We start from the raw sequence: 13,743 nt of genomic DNA on the forward strand, positions 1-13,743 counted from the left end.
AGGTCCCAGCTCGAAGCCTATAGCGCATCATGGTGCAAGGCATACTTGTTCATCGGCGTGGCGATCAAGACGCATTGGAACTCGGAGACAGGTGGTGGGCTGTGACTGTTGCGACTAGTGTCTGACATCTGGGCAAGAGCTCTTTCAGAGGACAAGGCACGAGCCCTTTAAAGGGATAACCTGCCAGGTTTCCCTTCCCTGGACATTAAGGGAGATTTTCAAGATCAAATGGTAGATCTCACCCCAGTGCATTGAATGACCCCGACGTAATTTGAACACGCAACCTTCTGATCTGGATTCAGACACGCTACCATCTGTCTGTCTGTCTGTCATAAATAAATAAATAAATAAATAAATACAAAACACACACACACTCACTATGAATAAATATTAAAGTAAATAAAAAGATGTACAGTATTTCACAGTGAGAACTCCCCTCACATTTTTGTAAATATTTGATGATATCTTTTCATGTGACAACACTGAAGAAATGACACTTTGCTACAGTGTAAAGTAGTGAGTGTACAGCTTGTGTAACAGTGTAAATTTGCTGTCCCCTCAAAATAACTCAACACACATTAATGTCTAAACCGCTGGCAACAAAAGTGAGTACACCCCCAAGTAAAAATGTCCAAATCGGGCCCAATTAGCCATTTTCCCTCCCCGGTGTCATGTGACTTGTTAGTGTTACAAGGTCTCAGGTGTGAATGGGGAGCAGGTGTGTAAAATTTGGTGTCATCACTCTCACACTCCCTCATACTGGTCACTGGAAGTTCGACATGGCACCTCAAGGCAAAGAACTCTCTGAGGATGTGAAAAAAAGAATTCTTGCTCTACATAAAAATGGCCTAGGCTTTAAGAAGATTACCAAGACCCTGACACTGAGCTGCAGCACGGTGGCCAAGACCATACAGCGGTTTAACAGGACAGGTTCCACTCAGAACAGGCCTCGCCATGGTCGACCAAAGAAGAAGTTGAGTGCACGTGCTCAGCGTCATATCCAGAGGTTGTCTTTGGGAAATAGTGCTGCCAGCATTGCTGCAAAGGTTGAAGGGGTGGGGGGTCAGCCTGGGCTTTGGACACTGCAGACACAAACACAAAATCAAGTTTATATACGACAATGTATTACTCGAATAGGTTATTGATTGTGCAGATACTATATGCATGTAGAACCCCTACATGCTTTGCGTTTAATATGTATTATGTAAGGAATAAACATGCGGTTAAACGAGCTTCATTTTGGTAAAATTCAAACATTCAACATTCAAAGATGGGGGGGGGTGGCTACAGAAATCATTTGTTGCCTCAGCTGGTAAATACAGTAGCAAATGTACCAGGTCATAAATTGGCTAACGTATTGGAGAGACAATCCAAAGTGTTCAAAGAAGAGTTGGGTCCACTACTGGAGAGAGAGCTCCAGAAGCTGGTGGAAGACAAGATCATTGAACCAATGCAGTTTGCAGAGTGGGCAGCTCCCATTGTTCCAGTCAGAAAACTGATGGTTCTACCCCAATTTGTAGGGATTATAAATTCGCAGTAAATCCAGCTCTAGTGTGGAGCAGTATCCAATTCCCAAGGTAGAAGATTTATTTGCTCAGTCGGCAGGAGGAAAGAATTTCCCAACTGGACATGACCCATGCGCATCAGAAGATAATACTGTACAAAAATTCCAATAAGTACGTTACAATCAACATGCACAAGGGATTATGTACTTACAACAGGCCACCATTTGGAGTTGCTTCAAGTCCAGCGATCTTCCAGCACACAATAGAAGGGATTCTGCAAGACATCACACGCGTCACAGTTTATCTGGATTGCATTCTAGTCTCAGGGGCTAATGAACATCTGCAGAACTTGGATGAGGTACTAAGTAGGATAGAAAAGAGTGGACTGAGGCAAAGAAGGAGCAAGTGCGAGTCCTTGGGAGAAGTAGAGATATTTTTAGGTCACAAAATTAATGCCATAGGATTACAGTCGAAAGACAGGTCCTATATTATGTTTGAGACAGCTGGCATTGTAGCCGTGAAATCAGCTAACATTATGCTCCATGTAATGTTTGCGATATCCAGTTATTTGTTAAACGCTAACGCATTGCAATGTTATAAACTACCACCTAATGGACCACCATGCATCGCCATTCAGCCCGTGTCCTGTCAGCTAAATGTAGCCTCATGTCACTCATAATTATTCACATGTTCATGCTTTTAATAAATCTTTTTATCCTGACACCGTATCAGTGAATTTAAACTAATGCCTGCATTCAGAGTATAAGGGGTGTGTGTGCGTTCAGGAGTGCACCTTAGCACTTATTAGTCATGGGCAGACAGTGTTTGAACTAAAATCAATCTCTCTCTCTCTCTCTCTCTCTCTCTCTCTCTCTCTCTCTCTCTCAGTATCAGCCAGAGGAGGATGCCCTCCAGGAGTTTTGAATTTTATAGTTTTTTTTTTTTTTTAATTCTCTGGGTTTTTAAAAAAAAATAAAAAAATCACACCATGGTACTGAGCATGTGTACTTTTGGTGGTATCGGTACCAACGACTAGATTTTTGGTATCATGACATCCCTAATATGTAAGGAAATAGGATGAACTCTGCATACAGGGAAGCTTAGTTTTATGGGGGACTCGCGTAGTGGTTCCACCTCCGCGGCGTGCGGCTCTTCTAAGACATCTACACGAAACCCATCCGGGAATTACCAGGATGAAAGGCCTGGTGCGTAGCTATATGTGGTTGCCACACTTGGATGCAGAGGTGGAAGCATTGGTCAAATCGTGTGCAGTCTGTCAGGAAAACAGAAACGCTCCGGCAAACGCGCCACTGCATGCGTGAGAGATACCAGAGCAACCATGGAGAAGGATTCACATTGATTACGGTGCACCGTGGATGGGTAGAATGTTCTTGATCGTGGTAGAAGCATTCTCAAAATGGATAGAGGCTTATCTGTTAATCAAGTCTACATCCACAGTTACCATTCAGTGCTTAAGACAAACCTTTAGCCAACACAGGATACCAGAAGTAGTGATGTCAGACCATAGCAGTTTTTTTTGTTTTTTTTTACCAGTGCTGAATTCCAAGAGTTTATGGAAAGAAACGGAATTAAACACAAGCACAGCACCCTACCATGCATCTTCCAGTGGTCTGGCTGAAAGGGCCGTTCAAACATTCAAAACCCTGATGAAAAGAGTGCTGGAGAGTCCATTGAAAAAGCTAGCCAGAGTGCTGTTCAGTTACCGAACGACGCCACAGTCGACCACTGGCAAATCAGCCGCTAATCAGCTGTGTGGAAGGAAACTGGTCTACACAGGGTCTCATTGAGATACAAATAATTGAGAAAAATGGTACCATGACCAACATGCAAAGGAAGGATATCTTGTGGTGGGTGACCCAGTGTATACTAGGAACTTCAGCTCTGGACCTACTTTTATTCCAGGAACAGTTCAGAAAAAGACTGGTCCTGTATGGTGCACAGTAGCATTGGGAAGTGGGCAAGTAGTGCACTGACATATTGACCAGGTGAGAGATGGGCACAATGCAACATCCGTAGCACCAGAGTTGTAAGACACTTCACAGCCAGATGTTGCCATTCCAGCGCATTCTACAAAAGACTCAGGTTCTTCATTCTCTGAGGAAAGTCACAAACAAAAACTGGGAGGAACTTCTGAAGTGGCTGTGTCAGAAACTTTCCTTGGGATGGAAAACCCTGAGTTGAGAAGGTCTACACGTACTAAATCTCCAAGCTATCTGAAAGATTATAATTAGTGTAGTGGTGAGTTCCCAAACGCAGGGCAAGAATGAACCCAGGAACTGAACTGAATCTCAAGAGAAAGTGGGGCATGCAATAAGACAATGGCCCAAAAGAAATAATGGTTAAAGAACAATAAAGTTATTGGTTTGAATGGCCAAAACTGATGTCCAAGCCCATGTGCAGGACTAATCAACAGTTACTGGAAATGATTAGTTGCAGTTATTGCTGCACAAGGGGGTCAGATCAGATACTGAAGGCAAAAGGTTCACATACTTTTGCCACTCCCAGATATGTAATATTGGATTATTTTCTGCAATAAATAAATGACCAAGTATAACATGTCACGTTTGTTTAAATTGGTTCTCTTTGAGTAGTTTTAGGACTTGTCTGAAAATCTTGTTATTTATGTAGAAATATAGAAAACTCTAAAGGGTTCACAAACTTTCAAGCACCACTGTAGCTGTGATGTGCAGCAAAAGGTTGTTGAGCTTCACAAAATGGGAAGTGTCTATAAGAAAATAGCACAAGCATCGAAAATGCTCATTTTCATCATCAGGGCAATAATTAAGAAGTTCCAGTCAACTGGAAATGTTATGAATCAACCTGGAATTGGACGCGTGTCTATATCGTCTCAACACACTGAAGAGGACGGTTCGAGTGGACAAAACATCTCCAAGGATCACAGCTGGAGAATTGCAGGAGTTAGTTGTGTCTTGGGGTCAGAAAGTCTCCAAAACTACAATATGAAGTCACCTACATCACCACAAGTTGTTGGAAGGGTTTCAAGAAAAAAGCCTCTACTCTCATCCAAAAACACACTCAGGTGTCTTCAGTTGGCCAGACACTACTGGAACTTCAAATGGGATCGGGTTCTATGGTCAGATGAAACCAGAATAGAGCTTTTTGGTAATAAACACCAGAGGTGGTTTTGAAGCACACAGATAGGTAGCCATATGGAAAAGTACCTCATGCCCACGGTTAAATATGGTGGTGGATCTTTAATGTTTTGGGAATGTTTTTCTGCCAGAGGACCTGGACATATCGTTAGGATACATGGATATTAAATAAAAACCTGACTGCCTCTGCCAGAAAGATTAAAGTGTGCCGTGGTTGGATCTTCCAGCAGGACAGTGATCCAAAACATACATCAAAATCAACGCAAAAACGGTTTACTGACCACAAAATCATCAAGTCATTTAACACTAATGATCAGTATTGAAAATATTAACATGGATATCCGAGTCTGATAATAAAATTAACTTCTACTTGCAGTCAAATTTTGTAGTGTTTAGGACATTTAACACCCTTCCGTCCAAAAGAAACCAAAAGGGGGTACAAACTTTTACACTCCACTGTATTTGGTTGAAATTGCGCTTATAGAACAACTGAACAGCAACGTTTCCATACAGGTTTTAGTGAAGTGTTTAACAATAGCAACTTGACTTGAAATGGATGATGTTTCATTAGCGTGGCCTGTGCCCAAATCCTGCACGACTGCGTATCTAGGTACACTACACACGGTCTGAACGAATGGAGTCTCTACCGCACCTAGTGCACTAGAGATAGACATTCCATACAAGGTGATTTGGGACGGAGCCAGTGCACAGAAACCGTTTCCCTGCGAGAGGCGCAGGTGGAGCTGGAGCTGTGTGACTGATTTGTGCACCTGTGACTACAGAACTACCTCAAGTCTCCACACGGAGCGCTGTTCAAGAGAAAAACACTCCTAAAGAACAAATCACTGCGCCAGCGAGACATCAACCCTTTAACTAGACGTTCATCCCAATTCCACACAAATACCGCGGAACTACTTAGGGCTGAGAGACAGTTCAAAAGCACTGAAAATAAAGTCACTCGGTAAACAGTTGCTCTCTGCGTCACCCAGACAGCGAGGCGGATAAACTACAAGTTCCCGAGAAGCGTCAGATTTACTAAACTAACTAGTTCACCGTTTATCCGGCGCTAAATAAACTCCCACCGAGTTAACTCAGGTTAGTACTTTATACGAAAACAGCCGCAGAGCTAACAAGCTAGCAGCTTAGTGAATAAATAAGACCAAACGCGTTCACCTAGCCACCTACAGTCGGGTGTGAAGTCTACAAGTTGCTCAGTGCTGCGTTTTTCTCTCCACTTCTGTAGTTCTCCGTCATTAAATGCGGTTCAGAGACGGCTTCCATTACACCAATCACCAACCCTCAGTGAGTAAACCGCTCGCCATGTACAACCTGCTACCTTTAACAGACAGACGCGGTTAGTCACGCCCATGGACGCCAGAGAGGATAATATGATTGGTTCGAACGTGCGTGGTGGGTGGAGCCACGAGAGAGCGCTCTACATAGAGTTTAAATCTATTACTTCATCCCCAGTAAATCCTCTTATACAGAGACTAAGGGTCCATATAGTAGGATTCAGTCATTATCTACATCATTTAATTCACTTGAGTGACACCTGTTTATAATAGTTTCACATAAAATCACAAATATTATAGCTTAAAAATGCAACTCATAAAATTTTTTTTTGAAAATAAATTATATATTTTGTAAATGTATAAAATAAAACTTGTGTCCTATGTGGTGGTGTAGTGGCTAGCACAAGGACAGATTTAGTGATTTGTCGGATCCTAGACAAAATATAGGGATGGGGCCCTCATTTCAGTGTTTTAACATCAATATTTAAAATTTCAGCTTATGTTATTTAGCATTAACAGCAATAATCAGGCGTGTACGGCCTAAAAGTGGCCCTGGACTTTCTGGCCCGAGTGGACCACCACACCCGGTCCACAATACGCCACTCATGAAGTAAGCATTCTGATGGCATTTTAGAAAAAAAAACACAATTAATTAGCAAAAAGTAAAAATAAAACTTTCTTAACTATAAGTTTATGCAGCGTTTTGGGGGCCCTTGCTAGCTCGGGGCCCAAGGCAATTGCTGCATGTACGTTATCATGTTTGCCTTGCACCTCCAGTTTTGGAGGTTCAATTCCTGCCTCTGCCCTGCATCGTAGTTCTCATCCTGCTTCAGGGGGTTTCATCCGGGTACTCTGGTTTCCTCCCACAGTCCAAAGACATGCGTTGTAGGCCGATTGGTATCTCTAAACGGGAGGTGTGGCAGGGTATACAGAACATCACGAACTACAGAGGCCGTGAGGCGACAACAGGAGTCCTGAGTGCGATTCTGGCAGAAGAGCTAAATTGCTTCTTCGCTCGCTTTGAAACATCACAACAACAGCACTCATCTGCTCCAGCCCCACCTCCACCCTCATCTGGCCCCCGTACCAGTCCAGCCCTGCCTCCATCCCCTTCTGGTTCCTGCACCACTCTACTTACTGTGAGGGAACACGATGTTAGATGGATGTTTCTGACAGTGAACCCCAGGAAGGCTGCTGGCCCAGACGGTGTACCTGGTAACGTGCTCAGATCATGTGCCCACCAGCTTGCCCACATCTTTACCAGAATTTTCAATCTCTCCCTGGCCCAAGCAGTCATCCCGTCCTGCCTAAAATCAGCCACAATCATTCCAGTGACAAAGAAATCACCCACCACTAGCCTGAATGATTATCGTCCTGTAGCCCTCACTCCAGTTATCATGAAGTGCTTTGAGAGATTGGTTCTTCAGCACATCAAGGACTACCTCCCCCCAGATTTCGATCCTTTTCAATTTGCTTATCGTGCAAACAGATCCACAGAGGATGCTATCGCCGTAGCTGTCCACTACGTGTTGAGATATCTTGAGCAGCAACAGAGCTACGTACGGATGCTTTTTGTGGATACAGTTCGGCTTTTAATACAATAATTCCGGACATTCTCGTCACCAAATTGGTCACCCTTGGCCTCCCCCGCCTCACGTGTGCCTGGATAAAGGACTTTCTCACCAACCGGTTCCAGACAGTGAGACTCGGGCCCCACCTCTCCTCCACTCGCACGTTGAGCACAGGTTCTCCACAGGGCTGTGTGTTGAGCCCCCTCCTGTACTGTCTCTACACATATGACTGTAGACCAGTCTACAACAATGATATTATCATCAAGTTCGCTGACGACACCACAGTGGTCGGACTTATCTCAAAAGGAGAGGAGGCAGCCTACAGAGAGGACGTCCTAAACTTGGCAGCCTGGTGTTCAAAGAACAACCTGACTCTAAACACCAAGAAAACCAAGGAACTTATTGTAGACTTCAGAAAACACAACACGGAGCTGGCCCCCCTCTTCATTAATGGGGAGTGTGTAGAGAAGGTCCACACCGTCCGGTTTCTTGGCGTCCTTATCTCTGCTAACATCTCCTGGACGGACAACATCACAGCGGTCATCAAGGAGGCTCAAACGCGGCTACCCTTCCTGAGGGTTCTCAGGAAGTACAATCTGGACTCCAATCTGCTGCTGATCTTCTACCGCTCGTCCGTCGAGAGCTTGCTGACATACTGTATCACGGTGTGGTATGGTAGCTGCACCGCAGCAGACAGGGAGAGGCTTCAGAGGGTAGTAAGAGCAGCACAGAAGATCATTGGCTGCCCTCTCCCCTCCCTGATGGATATTTACACTTCCCGTTGCCTCAGCAGAGGAAAAACCATCATTAAGGACAGTTCTCACCCTGGCTTTGATCTGTTCAATCTGTTGCCCTCAGGGAGACGTTACAGGTGCATCAAAACAAGACTAGTAGATTTAAGAATAGTTTCTTCCAAAAGCTATTACCATGATAAACAAACACATGTACTGAGTCCACAGCATATGTATATATTGTCTCAAACTGTGCATTTCATAGTACCTCCGCCATCCGCCCCAATATCTATCTATCGTGCATATATCTTGCATATATTGTATATCTTGTTTATTTATTTTGTTTATTTATCTTGTTTATTTATCTGTGTATTATCTGTTTATTCTTCTTGTGTATTGAATGTATTGTTTGCACGGAACAAAAAGGAGTGGCTCTTAATTTCATTGTACATATGTATAGTGACAATAAAAGGCATTCATTCATTCATTCATAAAAAGTGTGCATTGTGCCCTGCAATGGGTTGGCACCCTGTCCTGGGTGTCCCCCCACCTTGTGCCCTGAGTCCCCTGTGAGTCTTGACTCTGTGTAGGAAAAATGGTGGATTTATGTGTACTGCTCTAAAAAAAAAAAAAAAAAAAAAAAGAACCTGTTTGAATACTAGTACTTGCAAACAAGCTAAAGTGTTGTGTGAAGTGTATTAAAGAAGACAGAGCACTTGTGAATTTTAGACTTGACTGAAAAACACTTACACACAAAAAAACAAAAAACCTCAAAAGTGTAAACTCTTACACTTTTTAGTTTAAGTATCTGTCCAGTGAAGTATTTAGCAGAGCATTTATCTCCATATCAGGTTGTTATACTATTACACTGAGCAGACTGACCTATCATAACAATCAGCATATAGTCTCATATTCCATATTCTATATATACTAGCAGTATTATTTACTGAAAGTCAAAACTTTTGCTACTAACACCATGCAGTAGAACTGCTCGATAGAAATAACATTGCTCATGTTACCATCCTATTAAATGTAAATATTAATGTATATGTACTTTGGCTAGTTGTTTTTTTCTCCATATGGTTATAGTGTTCCCAGACTAATACATCACAGGTATTCATCATGTATACATAAGATGGACTACCATAACGAAATGAGCATAAAGTTCAGTCATGCATAGATGTTTATAATCGAATCATTTTCCTATATGTCACAAATGACCAAATAGTCTTCAGTAATTCCAGACAGCATGAGAAAGTTAAATAAAGTGAAGTGAAGGATATAATGGATGCCCTGAAGGGTTGCATAAAACATCTCAAAACTATGACTACACAATAAATTGATGGGATTTATGTGCATTAAATTGTGTTTTTATGAAACATCTTAAGAAACAGGGGAATAATGTCGACTGAGATTGATTACTTAAAGTGAAAAACAATAAGAATCATTTTATAATAAATAAATAATGTACAATGTAAAATAGATAAATTATTTACAATAACCTGATTGCATAAGTGTGCACACCCTAAACACATTTAAATTTTATCACAGCATTTCATCTTTTTGGATCAGAGTAGATCAGTTTGGAGCGTCTTGATTTAGCAATATTTGCCATTCTTCCTTGCAAAAGCATTCTAACTCCGTCAGATTGGCTGGACATCTCCTGTGCACAGCCCTCTCCGGGAAACCCCACAGATTTATGATTGGATTTAGGTCTGGACTCTGGCTGGGCCATTCCAAAAGCTTGAACTTGTTTTGGTGAAGTCATCCGTTTGTTGATCTGGAGGTTTGCTTGGTCGTTAACATGCTGAAAGGTGAAATTCCTCTTCATCTTAAGTGTTGTAGCAGAAGCCTTAATGTTTTACACCAAAATTGACTGGTATTTGGAGTTATTCATTATTCCCTCCATCCTGATTAAAGCCCAGGTCCAGCTGAAGAAAAACCACTCCAAAGCTCAATGCTTCCCTGTGGGGATGGTGCTCTTTTGGTGTTGCACTGTTTTTTTTTTTTTTGCCAAACATGTTTTTTGGTTATAGCTAAAAAGTTAAATTTTGGTCTTGTCAGGTATCATAACATTATTCCACATGGTTTTGGGAGATAAAAAGGAGTAATTTTAGATGTGTAATTCACAACCTTAAACTTTTCATTCAAAACGTTGCTAAATGTTTGAGATTTTTCTTTATTCTCTCGACCATATAAACCATAATACTTAAGAGACGACAACTGAATTTATTTGTGATATTCGTCTTTGTACGGAATGAATGAACACAGGATATTCCAGGTGAAACCATCAGGGTTGAACAGCATTAATAGGCACTAGATGGGACAGTGATGTGAAGTTTAAATAGACCCTGTAATGCAGCCTGGCTGGGGTTTTAAGGTCATGTAAAAATCCACTTAAAAATGATATTATATAGAACACGGATACATTCATGGCTCATTTGTTCACATTTAATCCGCACTGAATCATTTGTCAAGTACTGAATAGAACCCATATTCTGTTCATTAAAATTTACTCCAAGTACGTGCATACCATGTGTGTAAAAAGAAAATCAGTACCATCATGCCCTTCTTTAGAGATTTTATATTGATTAGTTTCACTTGTCCATTTGCTCTTACTATGTTAATATTTACGAGGGGCATCTACACACAAATTGTGTTTTTGCTTTGTGCAGGATAATAAAATACATCAAAAAGGCACTCGGGATAAACATTGTGTACATGGACTTTTTAATAATGCTGTAAAATGATTAGCAAAAGGAGACTTCATAATCTTGCTTACAAATCAGAATATATAACTTCAAATAATAATAAACACAGGAAGACATTTCTGTAACCCATCATTCACAACAGCCTTTAAATCTGTTTGCTGGTCCATCTGTAAGAGAAAAAATATTATACATGCATACAAAAATAAATTTCCAGCCCAGCTACACATTTGAGGTTTCATGCTAACTGCAGTTCTACCTGCTTTTTATAGTTAAAGGTGTGAGTCACATTTCTTCTGTCATATTCTGCAGAGAGTATAATAAAGCACACCCTTCTTTTTCCCCCTGGTTTCACAGACAAGGCCTAAGCGTAGTCCCAGACTAAAATGTATGTTTGAGCTGTTTTAACTGAAAGCTACTTGCACGGACGGATCTTAAAACACGTCAGTGCCATTGTTTTATCTCAGGATGTGCACCAGAAATATTTTTTTCTAAGACACGTTTATAAAAGCTACTGAAATGTCCTAATTGATCAAAGATCTAATCCTGGCTTAATGAAAACCCTGTCTGTGAAACCGGGCCTTTATCTTCTAGTGAAGGAGAAGAACATTCATTGAGCCTGTAATAAACTTTTAAACAATCTTTAAATAGTAAAAAATGAAGGACACTAATGTAGTAACCGCTGAAAGTATCATGGTGAATATAGTCACAAATAAGGTCAAATATTTCACAAGACCTTGAGTAGGGATAGTTGTGACTTTCACAATATAACATCCTCTACACAACACCAGCAACGATGAACTAAACCTGTTCTGAGACCAGGAGCTATGCTGAAAGAAGAGAGAGCAGCACCTTGCACAGGAAGAACCTCTCCTCCCACTCGTCAACCCCATCATACTTACACTTCTTGCAGCATAACTGGACTCACCTCTGTGTAGCACAAGTCAAACCACTGAACGAAAAAGGTTGGTGGGTGGACTACAAGACACAGTCACACTTTATTTATAATAATAGAGTGTTTACTCAGAGTCGTACCATCACCTCTTGGGAGAGGGTGAAGATGGCTACCTGTGTTGGAGTGGTGATGGAGAACAAGATCACTGCAGCACAAGCACCATGGCCAGAAACCCTTTTGACCTAAAAAAAAGAAAAAACATGTTTGGTAAATCATGAGGCTGTCTAACAGAAATTAAATCAATACATAAAAACATGACAAGCATTCTGACTAGGTCAGCTGATGGAGGACAACATACCCCAGCCCACTTAGCTTCCACATGACAGCCAGGAAGTCTTTCTTGGTGACCTCCAACACAGCCAAGCACTGCATGTGGAAAACAGCACCTCAGTAAGAATCTGAAAATAAAAGATCATCACCTGGGACTCACAGAGGCCAGAAATGCTGCTTATGTAGAAAGTTTAAAAGCAACTCAACATCCAGGTCATAAACACACACTCAGCAGGAATATAGATTTATAATCTGCGGCTTTAAACACCGTTTAGGGGAAGGTGCACTTCCTAAACATGACCACACGATGGCAGTCAAGATGCATCCAGAACACCACGCAGCGCTGCTATTTTATTTATTTTATTAATCACCCTTCTTCTTCTCTTCTTCTTCTTCTTCTCTCTTCTTCTTATTATTATTATTATTATTATAATTATTATTGTAGTATTCATATTAGCATAAGATAGGAAATAATTTCTAAAAACTCAGTCACACCTTCATGCTACCTCTGTGCATGATGTCAATGGTGCACTGCTCCTCTTTCTCCATAGATACTTACAGGGACCCTCGACTTTAAGCCTTTTTATTGCAAAAGCAGCTGCTACAATAATAATTATGTGTAGATGGAAAAAAAGTATTAGGCTAAGCAAATGTTCTGAGTTTTTTTCTAGCAGTTTTTGACTTTTTATTTCAATTTATTTGTGTAGCGCTTTTTACAATAGACATTGTCTCAAGCAGCTTTACAGAAATATCAACACGGTATACAGATATTAAGGTGCGAATTTATCCCAACTGAGCAAGCCACTGAGTGGCGACGGTGGCAAGGAAAAACTCCCTAAGATGTTTTAAGAGGAAGAAACCTTGAGAGGAACCCGACTCAGAAGGGAACCCGTCCTCATCTGGGTAACAACAGATAGTGTGAAAAAGTTCATTATGGATTTATATGAAGTCTGTATGGCCTTAGGAGCAGCCGTAGTCCCAGCAGTCTGGAATTAGAGAAGATTTGAGCTCCATCCAGAGGCAGAAAGGATCAGGATCTCTAGTATCTCCATAAATTCGTGGGGGGCTCGGCGAAAAGGAGAGAGGGAGAAAAAAGATAATTATGACTGCGAATTAGTAGAACAGAATCTAGTCAGGGTAGGCTTGAGTAAACAAATACGTTTTAAGCTTAGACTTAAACACTGAGACTGTGTCTGAGTCCCGAACACTAATAGGAAGACTGTCCATAACTGTGGGGCTCTATAAGAGAAAGCTCTTCCCCTGCTGTAGCCTTCACTATTCGAGGTACCGTCAGATAGCCTGTATCTTTTGATCTAAGTAGGCGTGGCGGATCATATAAAACCAAAAGGTCGCTTAGATATTGTGGCACGAGACCATTTAGTGCTTTATAGGTCAATAAAAGTATTTTATAAATCAGTGTGAGATTTCACTGGGAGCCAATGCAGTATTGATAATATCGGTGTGATATGGTCGTATCTTCTAGTTCTAGTTAGGACTCTAGTAGCTGCATTCTGGACTAATTGGAGTTTATTTATATTCCTACTGGAACATCCAGACAGTATGGCATTACAGTAATC

General features: G+C 41.4%; 2 long non-coding RNA genes across 4 annotated transcripts; both read right to left on the reverse strand.

Moving 5' to 3' along the window:
- Positions 1-408: 408 nt before the first annotated feature.
- Positions 409-6,035, reverse strand: LOC128632518 (uncharacterized). Of its 2 annotated transcripts, none has more exons than XR_008396140.1 (3): positions 5,821-6,035; positions 1,717-1,779; positions 409-1,082 (listed from the first exon to the last, which is right to left on the reverse strand). It is a non-coding gene; the product is annotated as an uncharacterized LOC128632518 (long non-coding RNA). The 2 variants fall into 2 exon arrangements; XR_008396139.1 differs by having other exon boundaries at positions 5,825-5,992.
- A 4,907-nt stretch (positions 6,036-10,942) lies between these two features.
- Positions 10,943-12,525, reverse strand: LOC108261825 (uncharacterized). 2 transcript variants are annotated; one of them, XR_006982057.2, is made up of 3 exons: positions 12,195-12,525; positions 12,010-12,078; positions 10,943-11,893 (listed from the first exon to the last, which is right to left on the reverse strand). It is a non-coding gene; the product is annotated as an uncharacterized LOC108261825 (long non-coding RNA). The 2 variants fall into 2 exon arrangements; XR_006982058.2 differs by having other exon boundaries at positions 11,977-12,078.
- Positions 12,526-13,743: the final 1,218 nt, after the last annotated feature.

Source organism: Ictalurus punctatus, unplaced genomic scaffold (assembly GCF_001660625.3).
Source record: "Ictalurus punctatus breed USDA103 unplaced genomic scaffold, Coco_2.0 tig00064115, whole genome shotgun sequence".
In the NCBI taxonomy this organism is placed as follows: Eukaryota; Metazoa; Chordata; class Actinopteri; order Siluriformes; family Ictaluridae; genus Ictalurus; species Ictalurus punctatus.